Source organism: Acomys minous (assembly GCF_964271855.1).
Source record: "Acomys minous genome assembly, chromosome: 2".
NCBI lineage: Eukaryota > Metazoa > Chordata > Mammalia > Rodentia > Muridae > Acomys > Acomys minous.
In genome coordinates, this window is record NC_140484.1 from 118,265,559 (window position 1) to 118,282,160 (window position 16,602).

Sequence of the window (16,602 nt, forward strand, 5' to 3'; positions counted from 1 at the left end):
TGAATGAGGCTTCTTACTGGTGGTTTTGGACCTGACTCATCAGTGTCCATCTTCCCTGCTCAGGTCACTGGTGTCCAAACCTCTTCATGCCCCAACATGATCCAGATGCCATGGCTAGCATGGTGTTTTATATGCAACACAAGTAGAGGATGCTTTTGATGGCCAGAGAAGCAGGCCTTGGTACGCGCCACCTACCTCCTCTTTCTCTGGACATTGTGTTGCCCAGCATGCCTTGCATGCAGGCGTACCTGAGGTTTAAGAGAATCACCTGTGTCTGAGGGTTACAGGTACTGAAGGTTACAGGTACCATGATGACCTTCTATATCCTAGTCCTCTTTCCTTTCGTTTTTGCCTTAGAAAGCACATGATCAAAAAGGTAGAGTTACAGGGTGGACGGGCACTCAAAGCCGCCCTGCAAGAATACCATCTGATGTCCTGAGTACTCCTGGACACATCATACAAGAAATAATTAATTATCTATTTGTTATTTCGTGGGGATGAGGGGTTCTTCTAAGCACCTTGTCGATTCCACTAACGGAGCTTGAGAGTATTTATGTGTGTTGGTACTTGCTCCTGGGTGAGTCTATTCTTTCAGAGGTGCCATCACTATATTTACAAATTCTTTCTTCTATTTATTTGCATATGTGTGTGTGTGTGTGTGTGTGTGTGTGTGTGTGTGTGTGTGTGTGTGTATGTGTGTGTGTGTGCATGTGCGCACGTAGAGGCCAAAAGGCAACTTTCAGGAGTCCATTCTCTTCTTGTATTTCCTGGCTCTCGGGATGACTCACAGGTCATTAGGCTTGGTGGCAGCAAGTGCCTTTACCTGCTCAGCCGGCTTGTCAGCCCAGAAGCACCGTTGCTTCCATTCACAGGCAGGTCCCACCCCTTCCTGTTAACTTGAAGAAACATGGAAAGCTCACTTGTTGGAGAACTGAGAGACTTGGCTGAAGCCAGTGCTATGGAATTTTTTTTCTTGGCTGTGACATGTAGCCCAGTTTATTCATTGGTCACATTACGGTGTTAATAAGTGACCTGACTGTTTTACTAGGTAAGTGTTTAAAGCAGATGAAAGAAGATATGTCAAGTCGTGGTAAGACTTTAAAAGGCCTTTTTTGTTGTTGTTGTTGTTGCTAGTAGCAAGGATTGGTATGTGTGTGTGTGTGTGTGTGTGTGTGTGTGTGTGTGTGTGTGTGTATGTATGTGTGTGTGGGGGGGAATCTGTTCATATGTTTAGAGGTGCACACATATGTGTGGTGCATTTAGAGGCCATACATAAACCCTGGGTCTCTTCCTTAATCTCTGTGCACCGGGTCCCTCACTGAACGTGGAGCTTATGAATTTAGCCATCTGGCTGGCAAGTGAGTCTTGGGGTTCCTCCTGTCTCCGCCTTCCCAGTTCTGTGAGTAGAGGAGCATGCTACAGCACCTGACTTAAAATACTTTTTATTATCATTTTTTGTACACCATATTTGGATCATCCTTTTTGCCCTTCCCCAGTTCTTCCCAGATTCCCTCTACATCCCTACTTACCCAACTTCGTGCTCTCTCTCTCTCATGTGCTCTTGAGCACCCTACAAAACAAACAAAAAGGGGTCAATATAAACACAGAAACAACAACAAACACTATCAGACAACCTCCCCCCTCTCTCACAAACATGCACACGCACATGCACTTACACTTATACATACACCCCACCATGTTGTCCAGTTGTGCCTGGGCATGGCGTCTGCCCTGGAGTCACAGCTGGCTCTACATGTGGCTTCCAGGAATTGAACCCATGCCCTCAGGCTTTTAAGTTAGGCAGGCACTTTACTGATTGATCCAGCTGTTCAGCCTCAAGAATGAGGACTTGGGGGGGGCAAGGGGGAGGGGGGGACATACAAACGTCACTTTATATGTACTTAATCTCCTTTAGACATAACTTCCCTCTTCTATAATGGAGAGACGCGTTTACTCCTTCTCCCAGCTCTGTCTCTGTGTCTCTGTCTCTGAGGCAGATTACATTATGACGATTCCATGCGACGACACAGACAGTGTGTCTAGTAAAGGCATGGCTAATAACAGCGGCCAGGCAGTGTCCACCTCTCCGTGTTGTGTTCTCCACTGCTGCATGGGAGAGAAGCCTGTCGCTCTTCCTGCATCTAGGCCCATTGGCTCTGGACGGGAGCTCTTGGGGTCCTCTTCTGCCCCCATAGACTTCTTTTTCCCTATTGCCTTCAGCACTTCCTGCCTCAGCAGCTCCCGGGTCTCACGAAATTCATTCCATTTTCTGTCATCCTGTCCCCCTCCTCCTCTTGTGTTCCTTTCTCTGACCACGCTGTGACCTCTTCCTACTCTGCCTGCTCTGTCCTTGGCACGTTACTCCCACCGTCTGCTGGCCTGTCGCTCTGCTCCCACATTTCTCCTTCCTTCTTCTTCCTTGTGTTTGTGGGGCACAAGCCCACCTCTTTGAAGTACTCATCGCACTGATGTGCTGCATGCCATTGGTTAAAATGTAGATCTGCTTCTGAATTTGTTAAAAAAAAAAAGCAGCCATGTGCCTCAAGGATTGATGTGGGGGCGGCAGTAAAAGTGCTTAGAGATGCAGCCTCATTTGTGGCAGGTCAGTAGGGTACTTGGCCCAAAGGGACTTGACAGAGGGAGAGAGACAAGACCCATAATGGCCATTTTTCCCCCCTAATAGCCTTAAGAAAAGTGTCACTTGGGTTTAACTACAAACCTGGAAGGATAAAGCTGTCCTGTAAGAAGCAGTCCACATTCATCCTGTTCTGCTGACATTTAGCTTAGGGAAAACCCACCAAAACACTTTTACTTATCAACGAGAGGAAAGCTCCATTTTGTTCACTCTCAGAGAAATCCTTTCTGTATCCTGTTGCACATGATTAGATAACAGCACCAATAGCCCAATTACTTGAAGACAAGGGTGGATAGGCTAAAGCCTTTGTTCTCAGCAACTCCCTGTCATCTGTTTTATGAATTTGCTTGCAATTAAATTTAATTACCGGAGTGTCTTGGTGTCACACTTTATTCTCCATAGAGAGACTAAGATGTTTTCCTTCCATTTGTTTTGTGGTTAGGGATGGCGGCTCATAAGTAAAGTAGGCCACGCCCAGTTTCTGCTTCTGCTCTTCAGCAGTGGCTAACTTCTGATTTTCCTTCTCCCAGTGCATTCTCTCAGTGCGTCCTGATTCCTAGTGAAAGAGCAGCTTTGCTCTGCAGACCAGGTCCCTTTGGCTACTCCACTCCACCCCTAGTTCGTTTTCAGTGAAAATCTCAAACAGAAAATGGTGGGAGTCTGGCTCTGGGAAGAGGTCATCTAAGAGCCATGGTGAGGGGTGGAGTTTTGGCCAAGTGCAGTGCAGGGTAGATCAGAGTGACAGAGGACCAGGTTGGGAAAGAGAAAGAGGAAGGCACTCTGGTCTGGTAGGCGGGAAGATGTGTTCAGGGCAGACGTGGAGAGCAATCTTTGTCATCCCTTTTCCAGTTGGAGTGTTGGTAGTTGCGAGCAGCTGAGTCACACGTTGCATCACTCTATTGGCAGAAGCTGAAGCTCTGGGATGGAGCCAGAGCTCAGCTTTACTGAGTTTTTGGAAGGGAGACTGGGTTCTAACATAGCTGGTTCCTGTGTGGGTGGACTATGGGCTACATGAAGGCAAGAGTTGCTGGACCCTCTCACCGCCATGTTGTCTGTGCCTTGCCTGCTACATGGTATAGACATACAGTAGGCACTTATGGACTTAACAACATGAGATCACTACACTTACAATGTATGCTTACGTCAACTACCTGTGACAATTTCCACTGTCCTTCCTCTCAGCCTGTCACATTAATGTCAAAAGTGGTCACACCCTTTTGTTCTGTTGGCTTGGAGTTTCTGTTTCCTGGACTTTAGTTCTGGCCAGTCATTTCTCTAGACTTCTAAGGATGCTTCTACTTCATACAAACTAGTCCCTTGTCATACATCACCCACCATCACTGATGGAAACCTTCTCTGTGTCTGACTCCCTTTTCAGGTGATGTAGTATGGTTGTTTGAGTGTGATTAGCCCCCACAGACTCATGTATACTTGGTCTCCAGTTGGTGGTGCTGATTGGGGTGGGCTAGGACCTGTGGCCTTGTGGAATGGCTCAGGTTGCAGAGGAAAAGTTGAGGCAACTTCAATCCTGGATACTTCAAACATGAGGATTGCAGAGGTTAGCTAACTCCGCCCCCTCCCAACCTGGTATCATAAAGTCTGCTCCATCACCATCAACCTTAAGTAAGAATTTATTACCTTGATAGTTATCAACCTTCACCCCTTGTTTGTCCTTAAGTTGTTTTTGTTTGTTTTTTTCTTTCGTTTGTTTGTTTTTGCCCAGGAACCTACAACTCCTAAGTATGCCGATGAAGCATTTTCCAACACCCATTCCCTGGCCTATGGCCAATGGTCACACAAATCTTGCCCCAGAGACCCTGGCTACCTCCCCAGGGGCATAAAATCTCCCTTCCCCCCCCCCCAATAAACTAGACCCGTTCTCCAAAGCTTTTCCCAGGTGTGTTCTTTGGCCATGCACCTCACTCATCTCTGACAGAGATCTTGCATTGCACTACACGGGGCTAAGTTTCCCTCCCTCCACTCCAGTGTGCAAAGGACCAGGCTACCCCAAGGGGGAAGCAGACACAGTGTCGCGGCCTGGCTGGAGGAAGTACGTCATTGGCAGCAGGTTTGAGAGTTTAAAGATTCCCACCATTTTCAGTTGTTCTTTCTGCTTCGTGTTTGAAATTCAATATGTGAGTTCTCGTCTTTGCGTGACCCTCAACATGCCTGTCACTTGTTGCCATGCCTCACCTCCACCATCATGACCTCTTACCATATCCACACACACATACCTCTGCTGCCGTATCCTGGACTGTGAGTCAAAACCAATTCTCTTCCTTGTTATTTTTGGTCTTGGTGTTTTATCACACCAACAGAAAAGATACTGATATATCTATTTTCCTCCTCCTCTTGTTCCTCCTCCTCCTCCTTCTTCCTTCTTTCTTCTTTTTTCTTTCTGAATTGCCACAATGATGTGTTAGTCGTATGGTCATGCTACCTCAGTACTTTCTGGGAACTTTCTTTCTGAAGGATGCTGTTTTCCTTTAGTTGGGGGTTGGGGTGAGAACCTTTGGAAAGGTGTCTCTTTTGCTCTAATATAACTTTCTGGAACTTACACTGTGAGTGTTTGATCTTGTAGGATTGAACCATAGAGCAGCGAGAGCCTCTCACTTTCTTTTCCTATCCTTTCATTGAAAACTCAAAATGAGTTTTGGCAGTCATGTATTTGATATGCTGAAGTTTGCTGTTATTGGTTGCTGCTCTGTGTCAGAGAAGAAAAGAATGGCAGAAATTTATAGTGCTTGTCCTTATTAAGGAAGGGGATGAAAGCACCTTGAGAAGCTGCTTCTCAGCACAAACTAGCTTCTACTGCATGCCTAGCTGCTACCTATTTTCCACCCTGGAGGCTATTCTGAAACATATTGGTATGAGGCCAAGGACAGGTTCAGCTGATGAATTTTGTGCAAGGAGGAGTTGAAGTTAAGGCACCATATCTCAGAACCTTGTAGCTAAAGCAAGAGAAAAAAATTGGAGACGTGTTAGCATCTAATGTCAGCCAAGCTGAGGAAACTGGATGCCAAAAAATATGTAATAAAAAGAAAGTAGGTTACATGGTTGTTGAGGCCAATACAAGATTGTCCTTATTGGGAACAGTGTCAGTAGAGAATATAGCCAAACTCTTCGACCCAATATAGGAAGTAATAAAGGATAGAAGTTGGACTTCTTTGACTCAGTCTCCATCCAGTGATATTCAAGGCACTTAAAATTAATTATTACTTATTTGTGGGGGGAGATGAGAGAGATATCAGGTCACCTGGAGGTGGAGTTAAAGCAGTTACATGAAGTAGGCATGGGGAGTCAAACTCAGGTCTTCTGCAAGAACAGTATGTGCTGTTAACCACTGAGCCATCTCTCCAGGATGCTACTGTGCTTTCTTCTTCTTCTTCTTCTTCTTCTTCTTCTTCTTCTTCTTCTTCTTCTTCTTCTTCTTCTTCTTCTTCTTCCTCCTCCTCCTCCTCCTCCTCCTCCTCCTCCTCCTCCTCCTCCTTCTTCCTGACAGGATCTCTCTATGCACCCTGGCTTTCCTGGAACTTGCTCTGTAGATCACGCTGGCCTGAACTTACAGAGATCCTCCTGCCTCTGCCTCTCACACACTGAGATTAAAGATGTACCTCACCAGGCCCTGCATATTCTGGCATTTGTCTCTATTGTATCTTTCATTCATCAGCATAAACAGAGTAAGGCTTGTGCTGGAACAAGACATAGCAATTGACCTCAGATTCCAGGATGGGCCCAGAGAAACAGTGCAGCCCTGTACAAAGAACAAGTGCCAGCCCTCACCTGTGTGCAGAAATCACTAGGAACCACTTAAAGAACTCACTGGGCTGAGATCACTAGGCTGAACCACTTAAAGAACTGGGTGACACAGAAGAATCCTTATGAGTAAAAGGAACTGGAAGAGATGCAGGAGATCAGATAAGCTTGTCCTGAGCAGATGTGGTGGACTGTGGGTCCAACTTTTGTGCAGGGTGAGAAGCTAGAGAGGTCAGAGGACATAGAGGAATTTGAAGGAGCAGTGACAACGAGCCAATTCCCCTTTACCAGGTACTTCCATGACTCTTTTCTTCCAAGGAGTCTACATGTGAAGAAAACATTTCCAATCACAGAAAAGAAAAGGCCTACAAGATAATGTTCAGTTTGTCAGAGTCAAGACATTGCTCTTTCTACAAGGGAAATGTATATGCTTTATGTTAAGAGTTATAGCGAATGCTTTGAGAAGACAGAGAACAAGTTGCAGAAATGGGAATGTTCTAGAGTGACATGTTAGGTAGGAAAATATGCCTGTGCAATTTGGTAAGAGATTACAGTTATTAAGAAATTAGGGAGATGGCTCAGCAGTTAAGCAGTGGATGCTCTTCCAGAGGACCAGGAGTCCATTCCCAGAACCCTCATAACTGTAACTCCAACTTCAGGGGATCTGATGCCCTCTTCGGGCCTCAATGCCGGAACTAGGCATGCACATGGTACAAGGGGTATACATGCAGGCAAAAGGTCTGTACTTATGAGACAAAAAATAAAAAGACATTAATGAGAAAAGAAGATGGTAAAGAAATTTACATGGGCAATATCAGAAGACTAGAGGGATACAAGACATACTAGTTTCCCATTGATGCTGTCAGAAATGTCACAAAGTAGCTTAAGCCAACAGAAAATTACTATCTTACGTGGGGAGACCAGAAGCTTTAAAATGATTGATTTTGCTTTTGTTTTTGTTTTTTGTTTTTTGAGACAGGATGTTACTGTGTAGCCTTGGATGGCCTGGAACTCCCTATATAGACCAGGCTGACCACAAACTCACAGAGATTCACCTGCTTCTGCTGGAATCAAAAGCATTCGTCACCATGCACAGCTCTAAAAAAAAATGATTCTGATGGGGCAAAGATTATAGCGCTGGCAGGTCTGCGCTCCTGCCGAGGCTCTGGAGGAGACTCTTGCTCCCTGCCTCTTCCTCCCTGGAGAGACCATCTGTAGTCTACAGCTCATGGCCTTCTTCCAGCTCTGAATTCTCTCCGGTCTGTCTTTGCACTGGCCCAGTTCTTTCTCTGATCCCGACTGACTCACTGCTCCTGTCTTAAGGGACCCTTATGATTGCATTCACCTCTTCCAGATAATTCAGCTTTCTCTCGCCACTGCCAGGTCCCTGATGTAATCATCTTGGCAAAGTCCCTCTTGCCACACTGAGTACCAGACTCACAGATTCCAAAGTGAATACACCTAGAGGCCACTGTTCTGTTTACTGTCCATCCCCTCAAATGTAAGTGGCATAAAGGGATAAAGGGACAAGAATTGTGTTATTGAAGGGGTGAGGGACAGGTTTCAGATCTCAGGCAGGCAGGCAGGCAGGCTGGCTGGTGAAGATCAGTGTAGGGAGAGATGGTTTAGATGTTGCGTATTTGTTCTCTGACTTTCATGTGATGGAAATTTGGTGCCTAGGGTGGTATAATATAGGAAAATAGAATGGAACCCAATGGAGGATCTTAGGCTAAATGGGGCAGAGGGGTTAAGGTGCTCCTCATGGGCATCCTGGGTAATTCTCCTGAGCTCAGCCTGCTTCTCTGGCTTTCTAGCTTGCAGTCAGTCTGCTTCTTCCTCTTCCTGTGATGTACCATCCATTGTAAAGTGACCCTCCCCACCCACCATCTTTCCCCAGGGCTATCAAGATGCCCTTGAGTCTCCAAAGCTGTGAGCTACAGAATTCCATTTTCTTTACAGTTATCCAACCTCAAATGTCATCGTAGTAGTAATAAGAAATGCAAGACAACAGCGCCCAAGCAGGAAGAGGGAGGAGATTGTAGCATGGGTGAGGGGATGGTGCTGATGGAAGAGCGCACGGGAGGGAAGTTGGAGAGGTGCAGAAATGATGGGATCTGTAGCCACACAGGTGGGTAATATTATGCAAAGATTAGGGGGGATTAGGTTCTCAGAGAGAAGAGGGTAGACTTGAGGATACAGGAATGAATACTGGTGAGCAGGAGGTGAGAGATCAAACCATCCATGTCACCTCCTGGTGGCGGTGAGAAGTTGTGACATGATCTTTCTTGCTCATCTCCCCGATGCCCCACCCCCCTTTTTTTTCTTCCAACCACATTGTATCCACTACCAGGGTTCTGGTAAGTGAAAGAAAAGAGAAGAAATGAGTTAGAGATCTGATTCTGAGGCAGAGTCAAGAAGACCTCATTGTGATGAGATATTGTTAGTATGTGTGTGTGTGTGTGTGTGTGTGTGTGTGTGTGTGTGTGTGTGTGTGTGTGTGTGCTTGAGGGTATGCATGTGCACCACGTGTTTGCAGGTGGCCTCAGAGGATCTCTTGGAATGTACAGCTCTACTCCAGTAGATCCATTGAATCCCTTGGAGTTGCGGGCACTTGTGAGCCACCATGTGCTTGTCAGGAATGAAACCCAAGAGTTGACATCCTTAATGTCAATTAAGGTGCAATGTGCCACCATGGACACATCATCCAAGTCTTCTGGGAGAGTAGCAAGTGTTCCTAACTGCCGAGTGATGTCTCTAGGCTTTTCTTGAAGACACTGACTGAGGTGATTGACCTTAATTCCCCTTCTATTCATGCCACGAACTGTTACTAGGGTGGGAAATCCAGAGAGTGAGGCCCATTGGCCAAAGCAGTCTATGAGGACAAATAGGAGGAGGATGGGTCAGAGGAGACACTGGCACCTGGCATTCTCTCATGGAGAGGCTGGTATGGTGACATATTCTCTCACTGAATCAGTGTTTTAGGACTTCCCCTCCTCCCCTTCCCCTTTCCTCCTCCTCTTCTCCTCCTCTTCTTTCCCTCTCTCACCCCTTCCCCTCTTCCTCCCCATCCCTATATCCTGGTTCTTCTTCTTTTCCAAACTCTTTCCTCCTTTCTTCCTTCCTCTTCCCTCTTTACTCTCCTTTTCCTCCACTACTACCTGTTGCTCCTTCCCTTCCTCCTCCTCCACCACCACCTCCACCACCACCACCTCCACCACCACCACCTCCACCACCACCACCACCACCACCACCTCCATCACCACCACCTCATCCACCACCACCACCTCCACCACCACCACCACCACCTCCACCTCCACCTCCACCACCTCCACCACCACCACCTCCACCACCACCACCTCATCCATCACCACCACCTCCATCACCACCACCACCACCACCTCCATCACCACCACCACCACCTCCACCTCCATCACCTCCACCTCCACCACCTCCACCTCCATCACCACCACCACCACCACTACCTCCATCACCACCACCACCACCTCCACCTCCATCACCACCACCACCACCTCCACCTCCATCACCTCCACCTCCACCACCACCACCTCCATCACCACCACCACCTCCACCTCCACCTCCACTATCTCCTCTACCACCACCACGTCTTCTCTCTACCCTTCCTTCAAAACAAGGTCTTCTGTAGCTCAGGTTGGCCTGGAACTCACTATGTAGCTGAGAATGACTTTGAACTCCTGATCTTTTTGTTTCTACCTCCCAAGTGCTCCACATTCTGCTTAGGAAAACAGTAATTATCTGAATCTCAGGGATGGGACTGGGCCGTGGGCCTTTTGAGTTGGGTCTGGCTTGAAGGGCATGTGTGTGTCTTGGGGGTGTGATAAGACGCTGCTGTTGGGGTAGAGCTCACACTCTGGGAGGCTCTTGGATCCCTGAGTCTGTGAGAGTTTGTGGTGAATGAGACCAGAGGTGCCTTAGGAAAGCTGGAGGGGAGCATGGTCAGGTTGTGTGCGATGAGACGAGTCAGAACTTCAGAAACAGAACTTGCTACTCTGGTTTGGGATTTAAAGATGGTAAGTTTGGAGGAGAAGGAAGGAAGAAGACTAGAGGCCATGTTGGCTAAGTTACATCCCAGAGCCCAGGAATTTCTAGTGTTGGCTTGGGGCTCCCAGCAAGGACATTTGGCCAGACCATTTCATACACTGTTTTCCCTACAAGGCTAGTTCACTCGTTAATATGGTCTGCTTTTTATCTTGAAGTGAGGAAAACAAAAAGATGTATAAATTTTATTTATATATTTATTTATTCATTTATTTTTCAGAAGTTGTTCTGGACAGAACTCTGTAGAAGCATTTGTTGTCATTATTGCAATCATGTGACATCTCATATTCTGGCCTGCCCATGTACTAATGGCATCACGGAATGCTTAGTAATATCATACAATTATTTTTGGTAATCGAGAGCTGTTGAGGGTACAAGAACTTTTTATATTTTGCGCAGCACCTGTCTCCCAGGACACCGGGAGGTTTGGAGAGCGTGCAGGAGGGCGGGGCATCTGGGACTAGGCATTAGGGAGCCAATCAGCATTTCGAACAAAGCAAGCTTTGTTTCTCTTTTATTTTCATTCACAGTCCCTCAGTTCTCACTTGTGTGTCCTGGAGAGAGCCCTTTTTGCTGCCAACCTTAAAGGATAATATTAGCCCAAGGGCTCAGAGCTCCAGGAGCTCCTGACTTTTGATCCACTCCTTTCTGATCATATGGTTTTCAGTAAGCACTGACTACCCTGTCCTGAGGCTTAATTTCTAAAGTGTGAACAAATCAACGCCTTTCTTTACCTGTTTTTAATTACAGTGGGAAATGAGAGCATTTCCTTTTTCTCTTCCTTCCTTCCTTCCTTTCTTCCTTCCTTTCCTTTCCTTTTTTTCATTACTATAATGCATTCAATAGCATTTCACACAGTGACAGGCTGAGAGAAGAGAAGTGACAATGGAGTAGAACGAGTGGCAGACCCGGACAGGAAGTGGGTGGCGAGGGCAGCAAACATCCTGCATGAATGTCATGCTAGCACGTACAGCCTTTGGAACTGGGGAGGTGGCTCAGTGGGTTAAGCGCTTGCTGAACAAGCATGAGGACCTTCGTATGATCTCCAGGATGCAGATAAAATAACATCTGGATGTGGCAGATACAATCCCACTTATAATCCCAGCACTGGGGAGACAGAAACAGGGGCTGAAGCTAGCCAACCACAAGGAGAGCCTGTCTCAAAACAGGAGGTGGACAGTGCCTGAGGTACTGCATATGAGATGAACCTCCACACAGATGTCTACTCGCCCATGGACAAATACACAAAGGAGTGGGGACTTCGGCGAGCCTTCAAGCACAAGTGATGCTGCCGGGCTTAGACTCTAAGTGTATTGTTTCCAGTTTCATAGGGTTGAAGTTTAGGAGCACGCATGCTGAGAGGAAGAGACCACAGTCCAGATGAGCAGACTGAGGAGAGCCTAAGGAGAACACTATCGTGTGTGTCCTGGGATTTAAAGCCAAACTCAATCTCCAAAGCCACAACCTCATGGTGAGCGGTGGTCACTCTTAACAACTCTGTTAGTGAGAACTTCAGCTAGATCTGTGTCCTGATGGCGGGTCTGTGAGGGCCGCTCTTCTTGACTACGTCACTGGATTGGGAAACACAAGGGAAACTGGTCTGAAAGTCCGTCCAGAGAAAACTAGGGTGGGCCAGTGAACTCAGTAGGGAAGGATGCTGTATGTGGGCAACACAATCCAGATGGTGAAGGACAGAACGGATGAGAAGCGGAAGCCAGGGGAAGCCAGCTCACTCCACTCACTGCTGATCAGATGCAAACCTTGAGGCTGTCTGTGGGTATCAGACCCCAGAGTCTCCAACTCCTGAATGTGCACTTGTGCCAGACGCTCTCCAGGGTCTCTCAGGCCCACAGTCCTTGTTTTGGACGGCGTCATTGCTCCTTCTTGCTCTAAGGCTTTTATCTTCATGGATAGTGAAGCTGCTGTTCCCCCCCATCTCCATCTGGCGGCTCGCCATGGTGAGGCAGTCACCACCAGATAAATCCCCGCAGCTAGATGCATACACGTACATATTCTATACGTTTCATAATTCCTTGGAAAATGTCAATTAATGCAAAGTCTTTTTCTTAGACTTTGGGAACTCAGTTGCCTACCCCAGAAGACATATGTTTATTTTTCTCACCTGTGAACCATAGGTCATAGTTATAACTTTCTCAGGAAGTAGTATATGCTTTTTACAAATAAATTGTAAAGTAGTGCACATGTTAAAGATACTCTGCCCAGTTTTCTTGAAACTTCATGAGCCTATGCATTTACTTAGTTGATGTAACTATTCCCAGAGATTGACCTGTCTTTTACAAGCTATAAAGAAGCCTCCCCATGACCTCATAGTAAAAATGTCTGCACTGAGTAACTGTGTTAACCCACATACAAAGGATGTATACATAAGCCACTTGCATATAAGCTATTAGAAACTGCTCATAAATTCATTGTTAACATAACCCATCTCAATCAATTTCTGTAGAAGGTTCTAGAAAAGATGGGAAGATGGAGAGAGAGGTTTTACTGGAATAGGTGAATGAGTGCTCAACTTTGAAATAATGTATCTAGAAATTAGATCTGATGTAACATAAACGGATTTATTTGTAATTAAGGTTAAAAGTTTAAAACTAAAGAAGGTAAATTTTGTCCCTTACAGAATCTTCTAAGAAGTAGTGTCATTGAGAGTCAACATTACGGGTAGGGTTCTTCTGTATTCATACTGAGGTGAGGGCACACTGGCCTCTCTTTGGGGTCCCTGTGGTGTGTGATGACTTTTATATTAGAACAACCAATGTTCCAAATGTAAGATTTTATCTTCCAATTAGACGCTGGGACTTGGGAGTCGCATAGTCAGCTATAGATTCATGGTATTTAGAAAATTTTGATTTTTGCTCACAGAAAAAGAAAAAAGATGCCCACAGTTTCTCTGTGATAATTAGCTTCTCAAGTCCTTAGGCTAAACTACTTCTCCCACTTTCCTTCAATTTGACTATTAGCATCTACCGCATGACGGAATATAGATGTGATCGCAGCATTACAGTTGTGAAGGGAAGACCTAGTGCCCCTCTCCACAGCTTTATGCCATTGATGCACCCATAAAAGCCTTCTGAAGAGACACGTGCCACATGCTACATTTAAAAACCAAGGACTCAAGTCCAATTCCTCACACCCAATTAAAAAAAAATCTGGGTTTGGTGGTGCTCCCTTGTCATTTCAGAGTTGGAGAGGCAGCAGCAACAGGATCCCTGGGGCTTACTGACCACGCAGCCTGGACAAACCTGTGACCTCCAGGTTCTCTGAGAGATTCTGATTCAAAAACACAAGGTGGATAGCATCCGAGGAGAAAACACTTAAAGTTGTTCTCCGTATCACATACACAAATGCATACGCACACACATGAACATGTGCACACATGCACTCACTGCTTTAAGATTTTATCATAAGGTCTGTTTAGGTCATGAAAAAAAACAAACAAAGAGAAGCACTGAGTCAGCAGAGTGTGAAAGTGATACCAGCTCACTATCAGGTTGGACTATCCCAAGAGATGTCAAACTAGCTTAGCTTGATGGGTCTCACCAGTGACCTACACATTGCATGTGTTCCAAAGGGGGTATGAATGCAGCCCAACAAAACAGTTAAAACTTAACTTGAAATATTATGAGGTTTTTTTGGTAGTTTGACTGCATAGTGTGGCATGTATATTTTCTTTGTAAATGACAATGCCACATTGCAAAGTTAAAAGGTTGGATGTATCCAGGCAAAGCAGAAAACCCATGGGATCATTTCAATAGATGCAGGAAAACCATGTGAAAAATTAAACATTGGCTCCTGGTAAGCACTTAAGAAACTGGGAATAGAAGGAGATTTTCTTAATGTGTTAAAGATTATGAATAAAACACTAACTGCAAGGGTGAATAAGATATAATTCTTGTTCTCACAAAGCTCAATCTGGAGACAGATTCAGAAGCAGGAATAGCTATGAGCCATGACATTATTTTAAAAGTCCTCTTAGCAGAGGAGAAAATATGGGAAACACTGGTGAAGTCAGTCACCACATGCTAATTTCCCTTTATGTAATAATATTGCTCAAATATTCTTTTCCATAATCCGACAAAGCCACCTTCTGCTCTTGCTGTCCCATTTTATCTGTAATTATATCTTGCAGAAGAATTTCTATGCTCTGTTAAAAATTAAAGTTTTGCTCGGAGGATGCCACTTGCTAGTCTTTGTGACATTTTGACTCATTTTTTAAAAAAAAAATCTGAGGACATTTTGACATGACATTAAACCTTAAAAATTATTTTTTTTATTAATAAGTATAATGTGTGTAGGTATGCTTGCCACAGCATGGTTTTAAACATCACTGAACTTCACGGAAGACGGAGGAAGATGGAGTAGGGAGAAAGGTGGAGAGGGAGGAAATTCAAGATGAAGGCAGGAGGTAAAGGACGTCGAATGGACATGCCAGAAGAAGAAGCCATGATGAACGTGCCAGGTAATCTTCATTGTCAGCTGGATTTGGAAATCACCTATGAGACACACCTCTGGGAATAACAGTGAATGTGTCTCCAGAGAGGTTAGCTAAGAGGGAAGACTTGCTTCATGTGCTGGCACCCAAGAAGGAAGGAGAAGGTGGGCTGAATACTAGCATCCAGCATCCATCTCTCTTTTCTTCCTGAGTGAAGATGCAACAGGACCAGCCACTTCATGCTCCAACCACCTGCCCTGATGGGCATCACCCCCAATCTGTGAGCCAAACTAGATCCCTCAAGTTGCTTCTTTTTGGTGTTCAGTCTCAGTAACAATAAGTGAACTAGAATAGTAGCTTACACAAAAGCCACCAAGGAAGTCTGGTAGTGAATGATGCTTTTGTGCCTAAGCAAACATCTAGACATTGACATAGATTTCACGGCCAAGGCTAGACCTGAGGTTGCCAAACCATTAGCAGTGTCCTCCCAAGCTCTGCTATAGTTGAATAGAGTGAGTTTTGGTTGTTGAAAGTATCTAAGGTTCTACAGGTCTATGGAGACCAGATAGATCTACTAAGAGGTAGAGATAACATTTATAGGGACTGTGCTTGGCTTATCTTGGCTCCGTATCTTTTGTACTATTTCCTCAGCCATTATTGTAGTTGCATTGCCAGGACAATATGACTTAAGTCATATGGGGATTTGTACAGCTTTGGTCCACTGCTATAGACTGTATGTCCTGATGTTGGTCCTACAACGGCCATGTGAATTTCTGGGGTTCTTGCTCCTTTATATCTGGTTAATTTTGACTTAAAAATAATGTTTAAAATAAAAGTATATATAAAACCTAAAATGTTCTAAGGTATAAAGGATTAAGGCACTGATTAGGGCACTATGGACATCTGTGGATCCCAACCAGTGAGAAGATCATGACTTTTAATATAGCTTTCACAGAAGTCACATGTGCCTATGGATCTTGGTACACTATTGACTCCATTTCTCCTGACTCTTAGTCCCAGATGCATACTATCTGATTGTCCACATGACCTTTCAACCTCATTGTGCATCTATTCTCACTATGTTGGATTTCTCAGCTGATTTATCATGCTAAACAAAAAGCCCTTTTCCTTGTGTTCCCCATCTGAGGAAAGGGGCCCGTTATTCATCTAAGACCTGAGGTGAAAGAGACCTTTCTGGTCCTTCTGTTTTAAATATTTTCTGATCAGAGTTTTCCTTTCCCATCTCTCCCTAGATTCTCCCCACCTCCTCACCCACCCAACTTCCCACCTTCCTTCTCTCTCAAGAAAACAATTAGGCAAACAAAACATACTTTTTTTAAAAAGGAAAAATAAAAAAACTCTCTTTCTTTCTAACACAGAGAAGGGGGGAGAGGGAGAGAGAGAGAGAGAGAGAGAGAGAGAGAGAGAGAGAGAGAGAGAGAGAGAGAGAAGAAGAAGAAGAAGAAGAAGAAGAAGAAGAAGAAGAAGAAGAAGAAGAAGAAGAAGAAGAACAAACGCCATAAAAACACAAAATCAGAAACCATGGTATCCAAACAAAAGACCCATTTTTTTAAAAAAGCCCAAACAAAGCAATATGAGACAAAAAGTCTACAAAAATACCATTGAGCATATTTTGTGCTGGCTGGCATGGGGCCTGGCCTTAAGTGTGGGTAGTATAGAAAAT

The 16,602-nt window shown here is 45.1% G+C and overlaps 1 long non-coding RNA gene across 1 annotated transcript; it reads left to right on the plus strand.

Moving 5' to 3' along the window:
* Positions 1 to 1,078: 1,078 nt before the first annotated feature.
* On the plus strand, positions 1,079 to 16,269 carry LOC311583117. Its single transcript, XR_014774381.1, has 3 exons — positions 1,079 to 1,090; positions 14,782 to 14,945; positions 16,172 to 16,269. It is a non-coding gene; the product is annotated as an uncharacterized lncRNA (long non-coding RNA).
* The last annotated feature ends 333 nt before the right edge of the window (positions 16,270 to 16,602 follow it).